Source organism: Hyla sarda, unplaced genomic scaffold (genome assembly GCF_029499605.1).
Source record: "Hyla sarda isolate aHylSar1 unplaced genomic scaffold, aHylSar1.hap1 scaffold_1203, whole genome shotgun sequence".
Lineage (NCBI taxonomy): Eukaryota > Metazoa > Chordata > Amphibia > Anura > Hylidae > Hyla > Hyla sarda.
This window is the reverse complement of record NW_026607826.1, coordinates 39,421-55,483: the sequence shown is the minus strand read 5'-3', so window position 1 is coordinate 55,483 and position 16,063 is coordinate 39,421. Positions and strand designations below refer to the sequence as shown.

General features: G+C 44.6%; 1 long non-coding RNA gene and 1 other non-coding gene across 2 annotated transcripts in view; one reads left to right on the top strand and one right to left on the bottom strand.

Annotated features, from left to right (window-relative positions):
• Positions 1–2,277: 2,277 nt before the first annotated feature.
• The window catches only part of LOC130303247 (uncharacterized), a 37,222-nt gene continuing 23,436 nt past the window's right edge, over positions 2,278–16,063 (bottom strand). The window contains exons 2-4 of the long non-coding RNA XR_008853349.1: positions 6,552–6,623; positions 6,346–6,423; positions 2,278–2,457 (exon numbers count right to left, since the gene is read on the bottom strand). This is a non-coding gene — a long non-coding RNA (uncharacterized LOC130303247). The remainder of the gene's footprint in view (positions 2,458–6,345; positions 6,424–6,551; positions 6,624–16,063) is intronic.
• LOC130303248 (U2 spliceosomal RNA) lies at positions 10,066–10,252 on the top strand. Its single transcript, XR_008853350.1, has one exon. It is a non-coding gene; the product is annotated as a U2 spliceosomal RNA (small nuclear RNA).

Sequence of the window (16,063 nt, the reverse complement as noted above, 5' to 3'; positions counted from 1 at the left end):
TTTTTGCCTCACTGGGCCGCAAGGGGGAGTGGGACACTGTGCGCAGTTCGCACGCAGGCTTCCCTTCCACCCTGCGCCGTCAGTCATCAGCGAGCATGCCAGGGCTGGAAATAAAAAAATCAACGGAAAAATAAACTCCAACAATGGGAAGTGTCAAATGGAATAGCAGTGTGCCGAGGGACCACGTTTGGGAACTGACTGGTGTAGACAGATTAAAATAGACAAAATAAAATAACCACCATAAAAATTTAAATAACTAATTAATATAATATAAATAACAAGATAAATAAACATAAAAAAATTGTAAACAATAAAAGTGCAATGTAAAACTGTAGTAACATGAAAAGTGCAGAAAGTAAGTGTCATAGTGAATCAAACATCAGCAGCCATGTCACTTGCTGGGTATTCATCAGGCCAGTGGAATCCAATATATTGCCCGTCAGGATCTGGAAATTCAGACCTAATAAAATTGACGACACATGATGGTATTGGCTTTCGTCGTTTAGGCCCAAGGATTCCATGCGCAAAACAAGAGTAGGATCTATAAGCGGACTTGCGAATAACCCTACAAATAAAATAAGATTAAAATAGTGTAAAAATTATGAATAATTTACAGATATGTGGATATAGATTCAAATTTCACAATCGTGGGGGAAGACTTATAAAGACCTACATCATGTTGTTACACTTACATGAGTTCATAAGGCTGTGGTGGAGCTAAAACCATGTGCTACCGTATCCCTGCCGTATGGTAAATCATTTCAATGAGCCGACCGGAGTGATCCTCAGTGAGGTTGGCTCATTTTTGTCCCGTATGCACTTTCAACCGTACCTAAAAAGGTGAAGTAAAACCATGGTCGACTATGGCTTTAGGTCTGTGGAAAAAGCGCATACAGGGCAAAAATGAGCCAACCATAATCGGCATTTCACTCCGGTCGGCTCATAGAAAGGAATTAACATATGGTTGCATATGGCAGGGATACGTGATCCCCCGGTTTTATCTCCCCCAGCCGTATACGCTAAAGTTTGTGTAAATGTACTTTGAGATTGGTAAATTATTTGCACACAAAAAAATTAATAAAAAATAAAATGAATTGTAATAGCAACTGCAATTATGTTCATGTAAACACAGAGAAATGCTGATATGCACATTTTTAATTTTTCAAGTTTTATGAAAAGGTCAAAAAAAGAGTAATATTTAAAAACATTAAAAAAAAATGTTTCTAAAAAAGATATAAAAATTAATATACAATACAATATTATTACCTATTGCAATTTTTTAACAATTCTTTGGCACTTATCCATTCACTGAACTTTTTTCTTTAAATCTCAAGTTGACTAACTCCTCGTGTTGTAGAATACAAGTTAGTCCTTTATCAAAGTGGGGATTAAGAATATCCTCCTCCTGGCAGCAGATGCTCTCATCTCTTGTTGGCATAATTTTGCAATTTTGGCACTTGCACCAATGTGTATTCCCAATTCTTGGATCATTATAGTTCAATGTGGTTCAATGTGGATAAATGTAAAGTTATGCATCTGGGTACTAATAACCTGCATGCGTCGTATGTCTTAGGGGGGATTAAACTGGCAGAGTCACTGGTAGAGAAGGATCTGGGTGTACTTGTAGATCACAGACTACAGAATAGCATGCAATGTCAGGCTGCTGCTTCCAAAGCCGGCAGGATATTGTCATGTATCAAAAGAGGCATGGACTCAAGGGACAGGGACATAATACTCCCCCTTTATAAAGCATTGGTACGGCCTCACCTGGAATATGCTGTTCAGTTTTGGGCACCTGTCCATAAAAGGGACACTGCGGAGTTGGAAAGGGTGCAGAGACGCGCGACTAAACTAATATGGGGCATGGAACATCTTAGCTATGAGGAGCGATTAAAGGAGTTACAATTGTTTAGTCTTGAGAAGAGACGTTTAAGGGGGGATATGATAAACGTATATAAGTATATTAATGGCCCATACAAAAAATATGGAGAAAAACTGTTCCAGGTTAAACCCCCCAAAGGACGAGGGGGAACTCCCTCCGTCTGGAGAAGAAAAAGTTTAGTCTCAAGGGGCGACACGCCTTCTTTACTGTGAGGACTGTGAATTTATGGAACGGTCTACCTCAAGAACTGGTCACAGCAGGAACAATTAACAGCTTTAAAACAGGATTAGATACATTCCTGGAACAAAATAACATTAATGCTTATGAAGAAATATAAAATCCCATCCCTTCCCCAATATCGCGCCACACCCCTACCCCTTAATTCCCTGGTTGAACTTGATGGACATATGTCTTTTTTCGACCGTACTAACTATGTAACTATGCAACTATGTAACTATGTCACCTGGGATGTCATTGATGCTTGGCCACTCTGGATCGTTTTGGAAAGAGTGCTCATGTAGCTCGCCATGTAGTTCTGCCTTTTTTCTTAGTCTTTCCAGAAGAGCTTTTCGTTTCTAAAAATGAATACAAAAAGATAAAAAATTGTATACAATAAAAAAATGTAATCCTCTTGAACAATATATTAAATGGACATAGGGGTGTCACAAAAAATTTTGGGGACCACTTACAGTAGCCCTATGGGGGACTGTTTTATCCAAACCCACCAGTTCCTGCTAAAATGTTTGTCCAATGCATCAAGCTACAGACAAAATAGGAAAGTACAGAAATTTAGGAATAAATTAACCCATTAAACATTATCATTTTGGTGAGTCAGAATACCATTGGAGGCTGAGTATGAAGTCAGCCTCCATGGTCTATTGTTGGTGTATAGGAATGAATGGGCTACATCTATAACATTGAGATTTTTTGCCCATTGAATTCAATGGCCTATTGTGGTCTATGGAGATCCTGTGTCAAATGAAGTAGGAAACTAAACAGCAGGGTATTGGTAGTAATATGTATGGGAGACCCTGGTGTGGGTTCAATTCCTGGGTTCAGCTCAAGTTGTGTGATTATTCTTTAATTAGGTTTGACAGATATAGGTCAATTGATACTTTGAACCGTGGAAACTAGGTTGATTGGATACCATAAATGGGCAACTAGGTTAATTGAAAAAGGAGGTAATGTGTTGTATTCAATTGACCTAGTTCACAAAAGTTCAAACTAATATGAGTATAATCACAGAACTCTATGGGGGAGATTCATCGAAACCAGTGTAGAGGAAGAGTTGTGCAGTTGCCCATAGCAACCAATTGGATTGCTTCTTTCATTTTTTAAAAGGCCTCTGAAAAATGAAAGAAGCAATCTGATTGGTTGCAATGGGCAACTCAGAAACTTTTCCTCTGGACAGGATTTGATAAATCTCCCTCTATATCAACAGAGGAATTGAACCCACACCAGGGTCTCCCATACACATTACTAACAGGACACTGCTGTTCAGCTTTCTTACAAGTTTACCACAATATCGCCATAGACCACAATGGGCCCTTGGATTTAAATAGACAAAAAATCACTATGTTATAGATTTATTTATTTTATTTTATTTATTTATTTATTTATATAGCGCATACAGATTCCACAGCGCTTACAATTATGGGGTACAAACAAAGACAAGTATCAGACATAAAATTACACAATAACTATTCAAACAAGAGGTGTGGGGATATGTTGAGGATATGTTGGGGATATGTTGAGGATATGTTGAGGCCAATTAGAGACTACTTGTAGGCCTGTCTGAAGAGATGTGTTTTTAGGCCACGTTTGAAACTATGGATGTTGTTGTTGAGTCTGAGGGATTTAGGGATAGCATTCAAGAGAACCGGTGCAGCACGAGTGAAGTCTTGTAGACGGGAGTGAGAAGTTCGGATTATAGAAGATGTTAGTGTGAGATCATTAGCAGATCGGAGAGAAAGTGTAGGATGGTAGACGGAGATGAGATGTAGGGAGGTGCAGCATTGTGGAGAGCTTTGTGTGTGAGACTAAGGATTTTGTACTGTATTCTGGACTGAATTGTTAACCAGTGTAGTGACTGGCACAGGGAGGAGTCGTCGGTGTAGCGGCTGGAGAGGAGATGAGTCTGGCTGCGGCATTAAGGATGGACTGAAGAGGAGAGAGTTTGGAGAAAGGAAGGCCTATTAGTAAAGAGTTACAGTAGTCGAGACGGGAGTGAATCAAAGCAATAATGAGAGTTTTAGCAGTTTCAGTAATGAGAAACGGGCGGATTCTGGAAATGTTTTTTAGATGCAGGTGACAAGAACGTGAAAGAGACTGAATATGGGGAGTGAAAGACAGATCAGAGTCAAGTATAACTCCAAGACAGCGAGCCTGCTGCCCGGGAGTTATGGTAGTACCACATACCGAGATGGAAATGTCAGGGTTAGGTACAGTATCAGTTGATGGAGAAAAGACAAGAAGTTCTGTTTTAGAAAGATTTAGTTTCAGATATAAAGAGGACATGATGTCTGAGACGGCAGAGAGACAGTCACTGGTATTCTGTAGGAGTGCAGGGGTGATGTTGGAGGAGGAGGTATAAAGTTGGGTGTCATCAGCGTAGAGGTGGTACTGGAAACCAAATCCACTGACTGTTTTTCCAATCGGGGATGTGTAGAGTGAAAAGAGTAGAGGACTTAGGACCGATCCCTGGGGAACCCTGACAGCAAGGGGAAGAGGAGAAGAAGTAGAGCCAGAAAACGAGACGCTAAAGAAGCGGCCAGAGAGATAGGAGGAAAACCAGGCGAGAGCAGAGTCCTTGAGACCGATGGAGCGGAGACTACTGAGGAGGAGTTGATGATTCACAGTGTCAAAAGCCGCAGACAGGTCCAAGAGAATCAGTAAAGAGAAATTGCCATTTGATTTGGCCATCAGAAGATTGTCAGTGACTTTGGTTAGGGCCGTTTCTGTGAATGGAGTGAATGGAGCGGAAACCAGACTGTAAGGGGTCAAGGAGAGAGTTCTCGGAGAGATAGCGGATAAGGCGGGAGTAGACCAAGCATTCCAGGAGTTTGGAGATAAAGGGGAGATTTGAGATGGGTCGATAGTTGGCTGCACAGGAAGGGTCCAGAGATGGTTTTTTCAATAGTGGGGTTATGATAGAGTGTTTAAAGGAGGAGGGAAAGACCCCAGAAGAGAGGGAGAGGTTAAAGATTTTAGTTAGGTGACAGCTGATAGCAGAAGAGAGAGACTGGATGAGGTGTAAAGGCATGGGGTCACTAGAGCAGGTAGTGGGGCGGGCGGAGGAGAGGAGCTTGGAAACCTCATCTTCCATCACTCTCAGTTTTTGAGCCTGTAATGAAGAGGAGACGTGGCTGGGAATTGGATCAGAACTTTTAGGGGACTGAGAGAGGATTTCATCACGATTTTCATCAATTTTAGTTTTGAAGTATTTGGCCAGGTCTTCAGCACAGAGATCAGTGATTGGGGTCTGTACTTTAGGCCGAAGGAGAGAGTTGAACGTGTCAAAAAGGTGTTTTGGGTTGTTAGACAGAGAGGAGATGAGGGAGGTAAAATATGTTTGTTTGGCGAGGTGAAGAGCGGAGTAATAGGATTTAAGCATGAATTTATAGTGCAGATAGTCTGAAGAAGTCTTAGTTTTCCTCCAGAGACGTTCAGCACACCTAGAGCATCGCCTGAGAAAGCGGGTTGTTAGCGTGTGCCAGGGTTGCTGCCGTCTGTGTTGGGAGATTCGTGTTTTAGAGGGTACCATTTGATCCAGGGTAGACTTTGGGGTGTCATGGTAATGTTTGGCTGCTAGATTAGGGCAGGAGAAAGAAGAGATTGGTGATAGTGAAGATTGTAGAAGATAGATGTAGCCAAGTGGTCTTCAAACTGTGGCCCTCCAGATGTTGCAAAACTAAAACCCCCAGCATGCGTGGACTGTGAGTGAGTTGTAGTTTTGCGACATCTGGAGGGCCACTGTTTGAACAACACTGATCTAGCCCATTCATTCCTATACACCAACAAATTAACCCATTAAACATTTGAGGTTTGTTTAGTCAAAATACCATTGGAGGCTGAGTATGAAGTCAGCCTCCAGGGTTTATTGTTGGTGTATAGGAATGAATGGGCTAGATCTATAATATTGAGATTTTTTGCCCATTGAATTCAATGGCCCATTGTGGTCTATGGAGATCCTGTGTCAAATGAAGTAGGAAGCTAAACAGCAGGGTACTGGAAGTCAGCCTCCAGGGTCTATTTTTGGTGGATAGGAATGAATGGGCTAGATCTAAAACATTATTTTATTTTATTTTTTTTATTTTGCCCATTGTGGTCTATGGAGATCTTTTGTCAAACGGGGTAGAAAGCTAAACATCAGGGCGCTGTTAGTAATGTGTAGGTTAGACCCTGGTGTGGGTTCAATTACAGTGTTCAAATGATCTTCAAGTGTAGCTTGTTGATATGCTTACCGGCGTTATTTCATGTATTGTTGCAGCTGTTTCCTCCTCACTGTCACTTTACGTCTCCTGTTGAATACTATAATCTTCCTATTTAAAAAAAAAAAAAAAAGTGAATTAATATAATAATAAGTATTCAAAAAAATTATATATATATATATATATATATATATATATATATATATATATATATATAAATAATAAAGAATATTAATTACCTCATCAGAAGATTCTTCAGGATTATATTCTTCATTCCTTTCCTCCTCTGCAGCATATGAATATCCAGTTGCCTTTAGTAAATAGATTAATAGAGTATGTAATAGCCTAAAGCAAAATTCTCCATTACTTGGTTTTGGTCTTGTTGAGATAACATGTTAGTGGCTATCATCCTTTTTCAGTACAATAATCAATTATACAAGGTTTAATAATACTCTGCACATTGTATTTATAGCGACAGCAAGCTAGGGCTGCTCAATATCATATTTTGAGCCTGCACGCTCAGCTAAGCAAACTCATTATCATGTATTGAGTGTGCATGTTATGCACACTCAGCTATGCAGGCTCATTATCATGTACTGACTGTGCAGGCTATGCACGCTCAACATCAGGTATTGATCAGATAAGCACGCTAATTATTATGTATTGAGTGTGCATGCTATGCACTCTCATTATGATGTATTGAGCCTGCATGCTATGCACGCTCATTATAATGTATTGAGTGTGTAGGATATACATGTTCAATATCATGTATTGAGCATGCATGCTATGCACACTCATATATTAACGTTCATTATTATGTATTGAGTATGCATCCTATGGATGCTCAATGTAATATATTGAACATGCATGCTACACACTTTCATTATGATGTATTGAGCCTGCATGCTATGCATGCTCATTATCATGTATTGAGTGTTTATGCCATGCACGCTCAATATCATGTATTGATTGTGCATGCTATGCATGCTCAATATCATGTATTGACTGTGGATGCTATGCATGCTCAATAACATGTATTGAGCATGCATGCTATGCACGCTCATATATTCACATTCATTATCATGTATTGAGTGTGTATGCTATGCATGCTCAATATAATGTATTGAGCATGCAGGCTATGCACACTCATATATTAACGTTCATTATTATGTATTGAGTATGCATCCTATGGATACTCAATGTATGCTACACATACATGCTACACACTTTCATTACAATGTATTGAGCCTGCATGCTATGCACGCTCATTATCATGAATTGAGTGTGTATGCTATGCATGCTCAATATCATATACTTACTGTGCATGCTATGCATGCTCAATATCATGTATTGAACATGCAGGCTATGCACGCTCAAAATATTCATGTTTATTATTATGTATTGAGTGTGCATGCTATGGATGCTCAATATCAGGTATTGAGCATGCATGCTATGCACTCTCATTATCATGTTTTGAGCCTGCATGCTATGCACGCTCATTATCATATATTGAGTGTGGATGTTATGCACGGTAAATTTCTGATTTTGGACTCATTTGGGACTTTGGATCACTATCTATATTGTAGTGCTGCGGTTTTATTGAGTAATCACTCCAGTATAGATGGTGAGCAAAAAAAGCACATTTATTCCATTGGGGGGAGGTTATGGTGTTATGTGCAATACAGTCTAGATTGTGATATAAATTGTGAATTCATTCCATCAATAAATATGCACAATTTTTGAATGGAATAAAATCTTTTTTTTTAATCACCACCTATCCTGAATTGCTGCGGTGTTCCTAATGCAATAAAATATGCAATCAGTGAGCACATGTACACGATAAAACCGCAGCAATGCAGTATAGGTCAGTGGTCCCCAAACTGTGGCCCTCCAGATGTTGCAAAACTACAATTCCCAGCATGCCTGGACAGCCGTTGGCTGTCCAGGCATGCTGGGAGTTGTAGTTTTGCAACATCTGGAGGGCCACAATTTGGGGACCACTGGTATAGATGGTGAAAAAAAAGAGATTTTATTCCATTACAAAAATGATGCATCATTTTTGAATGGGATAAAATCACTATTATTGACACCATTTATAATGCACTGCTGGCTGCAGCCATTCATTTGGGAGTGCAGCTTTATATGAAAAAATAAATAAATAAATTCACAAAGCTGCAATCCCCAATGAATGGCTGCAGCCAGCAGTGCATTATAAATGGTGTCAATAATGGAGATTTTATCCCATTCAAAAATGATGCATCATTTTTGATTGGGATAAAATCACTATTATTCACACCATTTATAATGCACTGCGGTTTGCAGTCATTCATTGGGGATTGCAGCTTTGTAAAATTTTATTTTTATTGTTTTGGGCATATAATCAATTGTACTACCCACCATTTTGATATTATAAATTCCCTCAGGGCACAGTACAGCAGCTCCGTTCTCAGACTCTCCTCCTCTCTGAATGGTACGTGCAAAACCAAACAGAAAGGAGGAGACTCAGAGGCTGCCGTCCCTCCCAGCCTGTATGCGCGCCTGTATGCGCGCTCCCGACATTGAGCGCAGAATACAGCAAGATGGGCGGAAGTGGTGGCCGGCGAGGCTTCAGATGACGTCACGTCGGCCCGCCCGCCGACTTCCTGCAATCGTGAGACTGCTCAACTCTGAGCTACCGAAGAGGAGTGGAAAAAGGTATTGTTCTAATGTTTTAAGAGGATAAAAAAAACAGGGATAGATGTAGACAGTGTGAGGGAAAGATGGGGAGGGGGAATATGGACATTTTAGTTGAGGATAGCTACTCTTTAAGAGCACATACCTCAGCTCTTCAATAAAATAATTTTTTTTATATATCTATATATATATACCGTATTTATCGGCGTATAACACGCACTTTTTAGGCTAAAATTTTTAGCCTAAAGTCTATGTGCGTGTTATACGCCGATACACCCCCAGGAAAGGCAGGGGGAGAGAGGCCGTCGCTGCCCGCTTCTCTCCCCCTGCCTTTCCTGGGGTCTAGAGCCCTGCTGCCGGCCCTTCTCACCCCCTGGCTATCGGCGCCGCTGCCCGTTCTGTCCCCCTGACTATCGGTGCCGGCGCCGATAGCCAGGGGGAGAGAAGCGGCGCCGACAGCCAGGGGGAGAGAAGGGGCAGCGGCACCCATTGCCGGCGCCGCTGCCCCGTTGCCTCCCCCCATCCCCGGTGGCATAATTACCTGTTGCTATGCGCTGCACGGCGCGGCGCACTGACGTCATGCGCCGCGCCGTGCATAGCAACGACGCAGGGGACTCGCGCCGGAGGCCTGCAGCAGCGCGGACCCGACCCAGGTAATTATGCCACCGGGGATGGGGGGAGGCAACAGGGCAGCGGCGCCGGCAATGGGTGCCGCTGCCCCTTCTCTCCCCCTGGCTGTCGGCGCCGATAACCAGGGGGTGAGAAGGGCCGGCAGCAGCGCTCTAGACCCCAGGAAAGGCAGGGGGAGAGAAGCGGGCAGCGACGGCCTCTCTCCCCCTGCCTTTCCTGGGGGTTTATCGGGGTATACACGCGCACACACGCACCCTCATTTTACCATGGATATTTGGGTAAAAAACTTTTTTTACCCAAATATCCTTGGTAAAATGAGGGTGCATGTTATAGGCCGGTGCGTGGTATACCCCGATAAATACGGTATATATATATAGATAGATAGATAGATAGAGAGATAAAAAAAAAGTCAGTTCTGTTATGGTGAATATATTTATTGTGTGATTGACAATTGATTGGTAATAAAGGTTTTTTCAATCAAAAATCTGTTCTTATCAGTTTAATATCTGATACGTCCCCTATCTGGGGACCATAAATTAAATGGATTTTTGAGAATGGGAGCCGATTTGGAAACTTGCTTCCGTCGCCCAATGCATTGACCCGATATGGCAGTATCTTCGGGTACAGTGCACCACCCCATTCCAGTGTTAAAAAAGACAGATTCTTATTTAATCCTCTGTGGGTGCTGCTGCAGCTGTTGCCTGCCTTGTCATGTCAGTCAGTCTGGCTGCAGAAGGTGCTGCTGCTGTCCAGACCCAGTACTGCTGAATGGCCTCCTTAATTGGATAAGCTCATCGTATCCTCACAAAAAAAAAAAGAGTTCCACAATTAGAGACCACAATAATGAGTTGCACTGACTGGTTTATGAACGTCTATCCATTTGGCGTTTTACTGACCATGTTTGCACACTGATTGATGTCATAAAAAATAAAAAAATAATAATAATACTAATCTAGCACACCTGTGCAGGTTTGACATGACATGATACGTAGCTGTCTTGCAGGTGGTGCTGAATCCTGTTAAATGATGTGAGGGTCTCATGGTTATTCACAAGGGTGCGTCATTGCTGTTGCTTGACCATGCATTGGTTCTGTGGTCAGTGAATGATAAAAACAAAATTTGCCATCCATTGATTGATGAGAAATCAGCCATGAGGCATTTGTTTTTAGAAACTGCTGCTCACAACCAATGTTGCAATGGAGTGTCTCCATCTGCTGGTGGTATTGGATAAGCATTAGTGCTATGATGGGGTCTGAAGAAGAAGAAGATGGAAAAAAATTAATAAAAAAAAGAAAGAAAGAGAGAGAGACTGACTGAGTGAGTGGGTAAGAGAGAGAGTGAGTGAGTGATTGAGTGAGTAATTGAGTGAGTGAGAGAGAGAACAAATGAATTAAAGTGAGTGAGTGTGTGAGTGAGAATGAATGAAAGTCTGAATGACAGAAAGAAAAAAGTATGAAGAAAGAAGTATGAAGAAAATAAAATGTATATGGAGTTGCAAACATGTATAAATGTATATGGAGTGCAATCTACAAAGCTGTTGAGGCTGGTCCTCATGGGAGGATTGTTGCACCCAGGACCTTTAGTTCTATTAAATGTCATTCAATGCCACTGCCAGGTGTAAACAGCAGAAGAACCAGAAGCACCAACAGCACGACCATGGGTTGTCAGATTACCCTGATTCAGCAAAGAGTCCAAAAGGATGCAGGTGAATACTGTTTATTTTCAGTTTCTCGTTCCAGTTGGTTTGATTCCGTGTCCGGACAGCCAGGGAGGTGGCTGCAGGCAACAAAGGTAGGCGTGTTGTTTTCATATGCAGATCTTAACCCCTTAAGGATGGAGGGCGTGCCCATACGCCCCCGTTTCAAAGTCCTTAAGGACTGAGGGTGTATGGATACGCCCGTGGGAATTTCGGTCCCCGCCGCTAGCCGTCAGGGACCGGACCGAGATGCCTGCTGAAATCTTTCAGCAGGCATCCTGTGAAAATGCCTAGGAGGGTCCTGAGAACCCCCCATGTCGGCCATGGCGGCAAATCGACGTTTGTGGCAATTCCGGGCTGATCGGGTCTCTGATGACCCGATTGCCCGGAAAATAGGGATGAAAGGATTTGTCAGTGACAGCCCCAATCCTCCTAAGGGATAGGAGCGAGGTGGCAGTGGTGCCATCCCCCCCTATCCCCTGCCATTAGTAATGACTACTGACCAATGGCAGTTAAAGGCGGAGGGGTTACCATGGAAATTCCCCGCTCTGCCCGCCCCTGGATGTCAGGCAGAGAGGGGGGGGGGGGGGGGGAGAAGATGGTGGCGGTACCTGTGGGTTTGCCCCCCCCTCCATGCGAATGTACAGGGTACATTCACAAGGGGCGGGGGTTTACAGTTAGTCTCTCGCTGCAAGCTAGAGATGCAGGAAATTTTCTGCTGCAGCTCAAACTCCCAGCAGGAAACTCGCTGTAATCCCCCGGCAGTCTGAATGTACCCTAAAAACACTACCTATAAACATACCCCTACACAGTCCCCCCCCCCACCCCCAATAAAAATGAGAAATCTCTGGTATGGCACGGTTTCTAAAACGTAGTCTCCAGCTGTTGCAAAACAACAACTCCCAGTATTGCCAGACAGCCATTGACTGTCCAGGCATGCTGGGAGTTTTGCAACAGAAGGAGGCACTCTGTTTGCGAAACACTGCCGTAGGTAATTTTGGTATCCGAGGCAAGTCTAACTCTTGCATCCGTAATTTAGGCCTTAAATGCGCATGGCGCTCTCTCACTTTACCGTACTCGGTAAAAATTGCCCAACAAATTTTGGGGGGCTTTTTCTCCTTTTACCTTTTACAGCGGTTCTGACATAAACGCACAAAAATAAATACCCACATGTGACCCCATTTTGGAAACTACACCCCTCACGGAATGTAAGAATGGGTATAGTGAGCTTTAACACCCCACAGGTGTTTGACAAATTTTCATTAAAGTTGGACGTGAAAATGAAAAATTTTATTTTCTTCACTAAAATGCTGGTGTTATCCCAAATTTTTCATTTTCACAAGGAGTAATAGGAAAAAAAGCCATTGATGGCTGGGAAATATTGGAACATGGAGGTAGGCATCTTTGATGTCCACTGAAGAAAGAAATTCCCCTTGTTCCATGGATGCCACTACCGAACGGAGGGATTCCAATCGGAAGTGGCGGATGAGAAGATGAAGGTTGAGATGCTTGAGGTCCAGGATTGGCCGCACAGAACCGCCCTTCTTGGGGACCACAAAAAGATTGGAATAGAAACCCCAAAAATAACTCCCTGGAGAAGCAGGGACCGGAGAGCCTCCCGAAACTGTTTCGCCAGAGAAGGAGACCGGGGGGCCCGGGACTGAAAAAAACGATCCCTCGGGAGGGAGGCAAATTCCATTCGGTATCCGTTGGACACCACGTCCCTGACCAAAGAGTCCTGAATGTGTGTGGTCCAGATGTCTCGAAAAAGTAAGAGACGACCTCCCACCCGAGAAAAATCTGCGGGTGGGGGCATCACTTCATGTAGAAGTGGGTTTGCGTTTGCCCGATTTGGCCGCAAAACGGCCGGAACGGTTGGTGTCCAACTTCCAAGACGGGCAAGCCCGGAATGAGGGAGCCTTCTTGTCCCGCGAAGGCGCCTGCCTAGACCCCTTATTAGGGCCAAAAGTCCGAAAGGACTGAAAGGAAGAGGACTTCCTCTGGGAAGTAGAGTGAGCCTTATTTTGAGGCAACAAGGAACTCTTGCCAACCGTCGCCTCAGAGATAATCTCGTCAAGGCGCTTGCCAAAAAGACGGGCACCAGTAAAAGGAAGCTCGGTGAGAGACCTTTTGGAAGCGGCATCCGCATCCACATCCCAAGCCTTAAGCCACATGGAACGGCGGAGGGCCGCCAGGTGACCCACAGCAAAGGCAGCACATCAGGCTGACTGCATGGAAGCTGTGCACAGAAAGTCCCCAGCTTTAGAGCATTGGAGAACCAAAGCAGACAGATCCTCTGGGGGGATCCCGCCTGGATACCCTGACAGAGTTTTGAGCACCACACCGATAGGGCCTTGGACACCCAAGCCGAGGCGAAGGTGGGAAGCAGAGAAGAGCCTGCTGCTTCAGAGGCAAACTTCGCTAAGGACTCCACCTTCTTGTCCGTTGAATCCTTGAAAGCAGCCATATCTGCTAGCGACAGTGTAGTAGCCTTAGAGAGGCGGGAAATTGGTGGATCCACCAAGGGAGGGGAAACCATCTTAGAGGCAAGGTCCTTGTCGAATGGGTAACGCACCTGAACCTTCTTCATTCCCGGGAGCCTCTTGTCCGGATGTTTCCATGCAGATTCCAGAAGGGTGTCAAATTCAGCGTGAGAGCTGAACCTTTGAGGTGCCAGTTTAGCATGATGAAAAGATACTTCAGGAGTCACATCCGAAGATCCTGGGTCCTCTAAGTGAAAGGTGTCTCTTATGGCCGCAACCAATGAGTTCACCATTTCAACTGTATCCGAGCGGTCCTCCGAGTCAGATGCCAATTCGAAAGCCTCATCCACCAGGAGAATGTGAACAAGTGGGGGGCGACCATGACCGGGTACGCGACTCTTGCGAGGCAGAGTGGCGATTCCGGGAACGTCCTCTGGAGGAGCGACGTTTGTGGCCAGATGACACGGGGGGCGGGACCCACGAGGGGAGCACCCACGTCTACCTGAAGACTCAATGGAAGAGTCAGAAGATACACCCCTAGTACGCCTGTGAGAGGGTGAAGTATGTGGAGAAGAGGAGCGGGGCCCTTTAGAGGGTTGGCACAGGGCAGACCTCTTCAAGGCAGACACCACGTCACGAGAAGCCTCAGCCACCGAACGGGAGACTTGAGTCAAGTCAGCCCATATACTGGGATAGGGAAGAAACCCAGGCTGGAGGGGCGGCCGAATCCACCAGAACTGAAAGAGCATCCGAGGGTACCAGGGGGTCTGGGGCAGCAGAGGAGCAGGCAGAGCAAGTGGGTTCAGCAGAACCAGGTATTTTGGAATTACAGTTCTTACAGACCAAATAGGAAACTAACGCTCCAGTTGTCTGTTTAGAGGGAGGAACAATTCTGGGTACGAACATAATGAAAAAAGAACTATCTCACCCGAGTCTGTGTCCCCTGTGGTGGCTGCTGTGAGGAGAACTCCGCTCTGTGTAGATAGAGAGGGAGAAACAGGCCAGCCAATAGCCAGAGAGGGGCGTGTCTGGAGCAGGGGCCCTGTCTGATTGGCCTCTGCCACCGAAAATCGCACGCACGGCGCTGATTGGAGGACAATCCGCGCCTCCAGTGAGCTCCGGCGGCCCTGTGGGCGGAGCTATAGCTCCCCAGCCGCCAAGAAGAACAATAGTAATGGCGCCCGCTCCTTGCCCCAGGCGCACATGTCAGCCGCATATGCGCCCACGGGGAAGTGAGTAGGCGATACACATATTCGCCGACAGTCGTCTGCTGCCGAAAGCGAAAGTAAGTCGGCGCTTCATGCGCCCGAACAGTAAAAGCGCCGCGGCTGTCAGCCACATAGTAAGCGCCGCGGCTGTCAGCCGCATAGTATAACACACACACACATGTGCATAATAATAAAGTAAACCATTCATTCCCAATATGCCATTGCTCGCCCCTTTTTTTAGAATAAAAGATAGAGCCCCTAACACAGGCCAGCCCCTTGGACCCTGAAAGGTGGGCCAAAAAATGAGGGTCTCCAGAGGTTGCAAGTCAGCACCTAAAGGGAGAAGAATATATACTCACCTCAATCAGAAGTACTTACCTAATGGAGTCTTCTGTGAGGTCTTCAGTCAGCTTTCTGTTACCTGCATCACGCTGAGCTACCATGTGCGAGCAAAGCGAGCAGGGAATAGGGGGACCCGGACCCATGAGGTACAACCCCAGACGCTGACCATTGGCGAGAGGGGGTGAACAGCGCATATACGCAATGTCTGTGCCCCCTCAATCACAATGAGGAAACAGTGAGCCGCAGTTCCTGAGTCCCCACCTGAAAACATGAAAGAAAACGGAATAAAAAACTAACACATACCCTAACTAGGAAAAATAAGAAACAGAAGACCTGGTCTGGAGAATTCCAGACCATGTCCACCTCCTTCAGACACTAAGCTAAAACTGATTAGCTCAGGGCCTAGAGGCGGGTATATCCTGCTGGGAGGAGCCGACTTTTTTTTGTTGCCATAGTGTCATACCTCCTAGAGACAGCAGCATACACCCATGGTCTGTGTCCCCCAATGGAGCCGATAGAGAAAATCTAATTTTCCATTTTTACACCCAACTTCAACGCAAAGTCGCCAAACACCTGTGGGGTGTTGAGGCTCACTATACCCCTTGTTACATTCCTTGAGGGGTGTAGTTTCCAAAATAGTATGCCATAAGTTTTTTTTGCTGTTCTGGCACCATGGGGGCTTCCTAAATGCAACATGGCCCCAAAAACCATGACAGCAA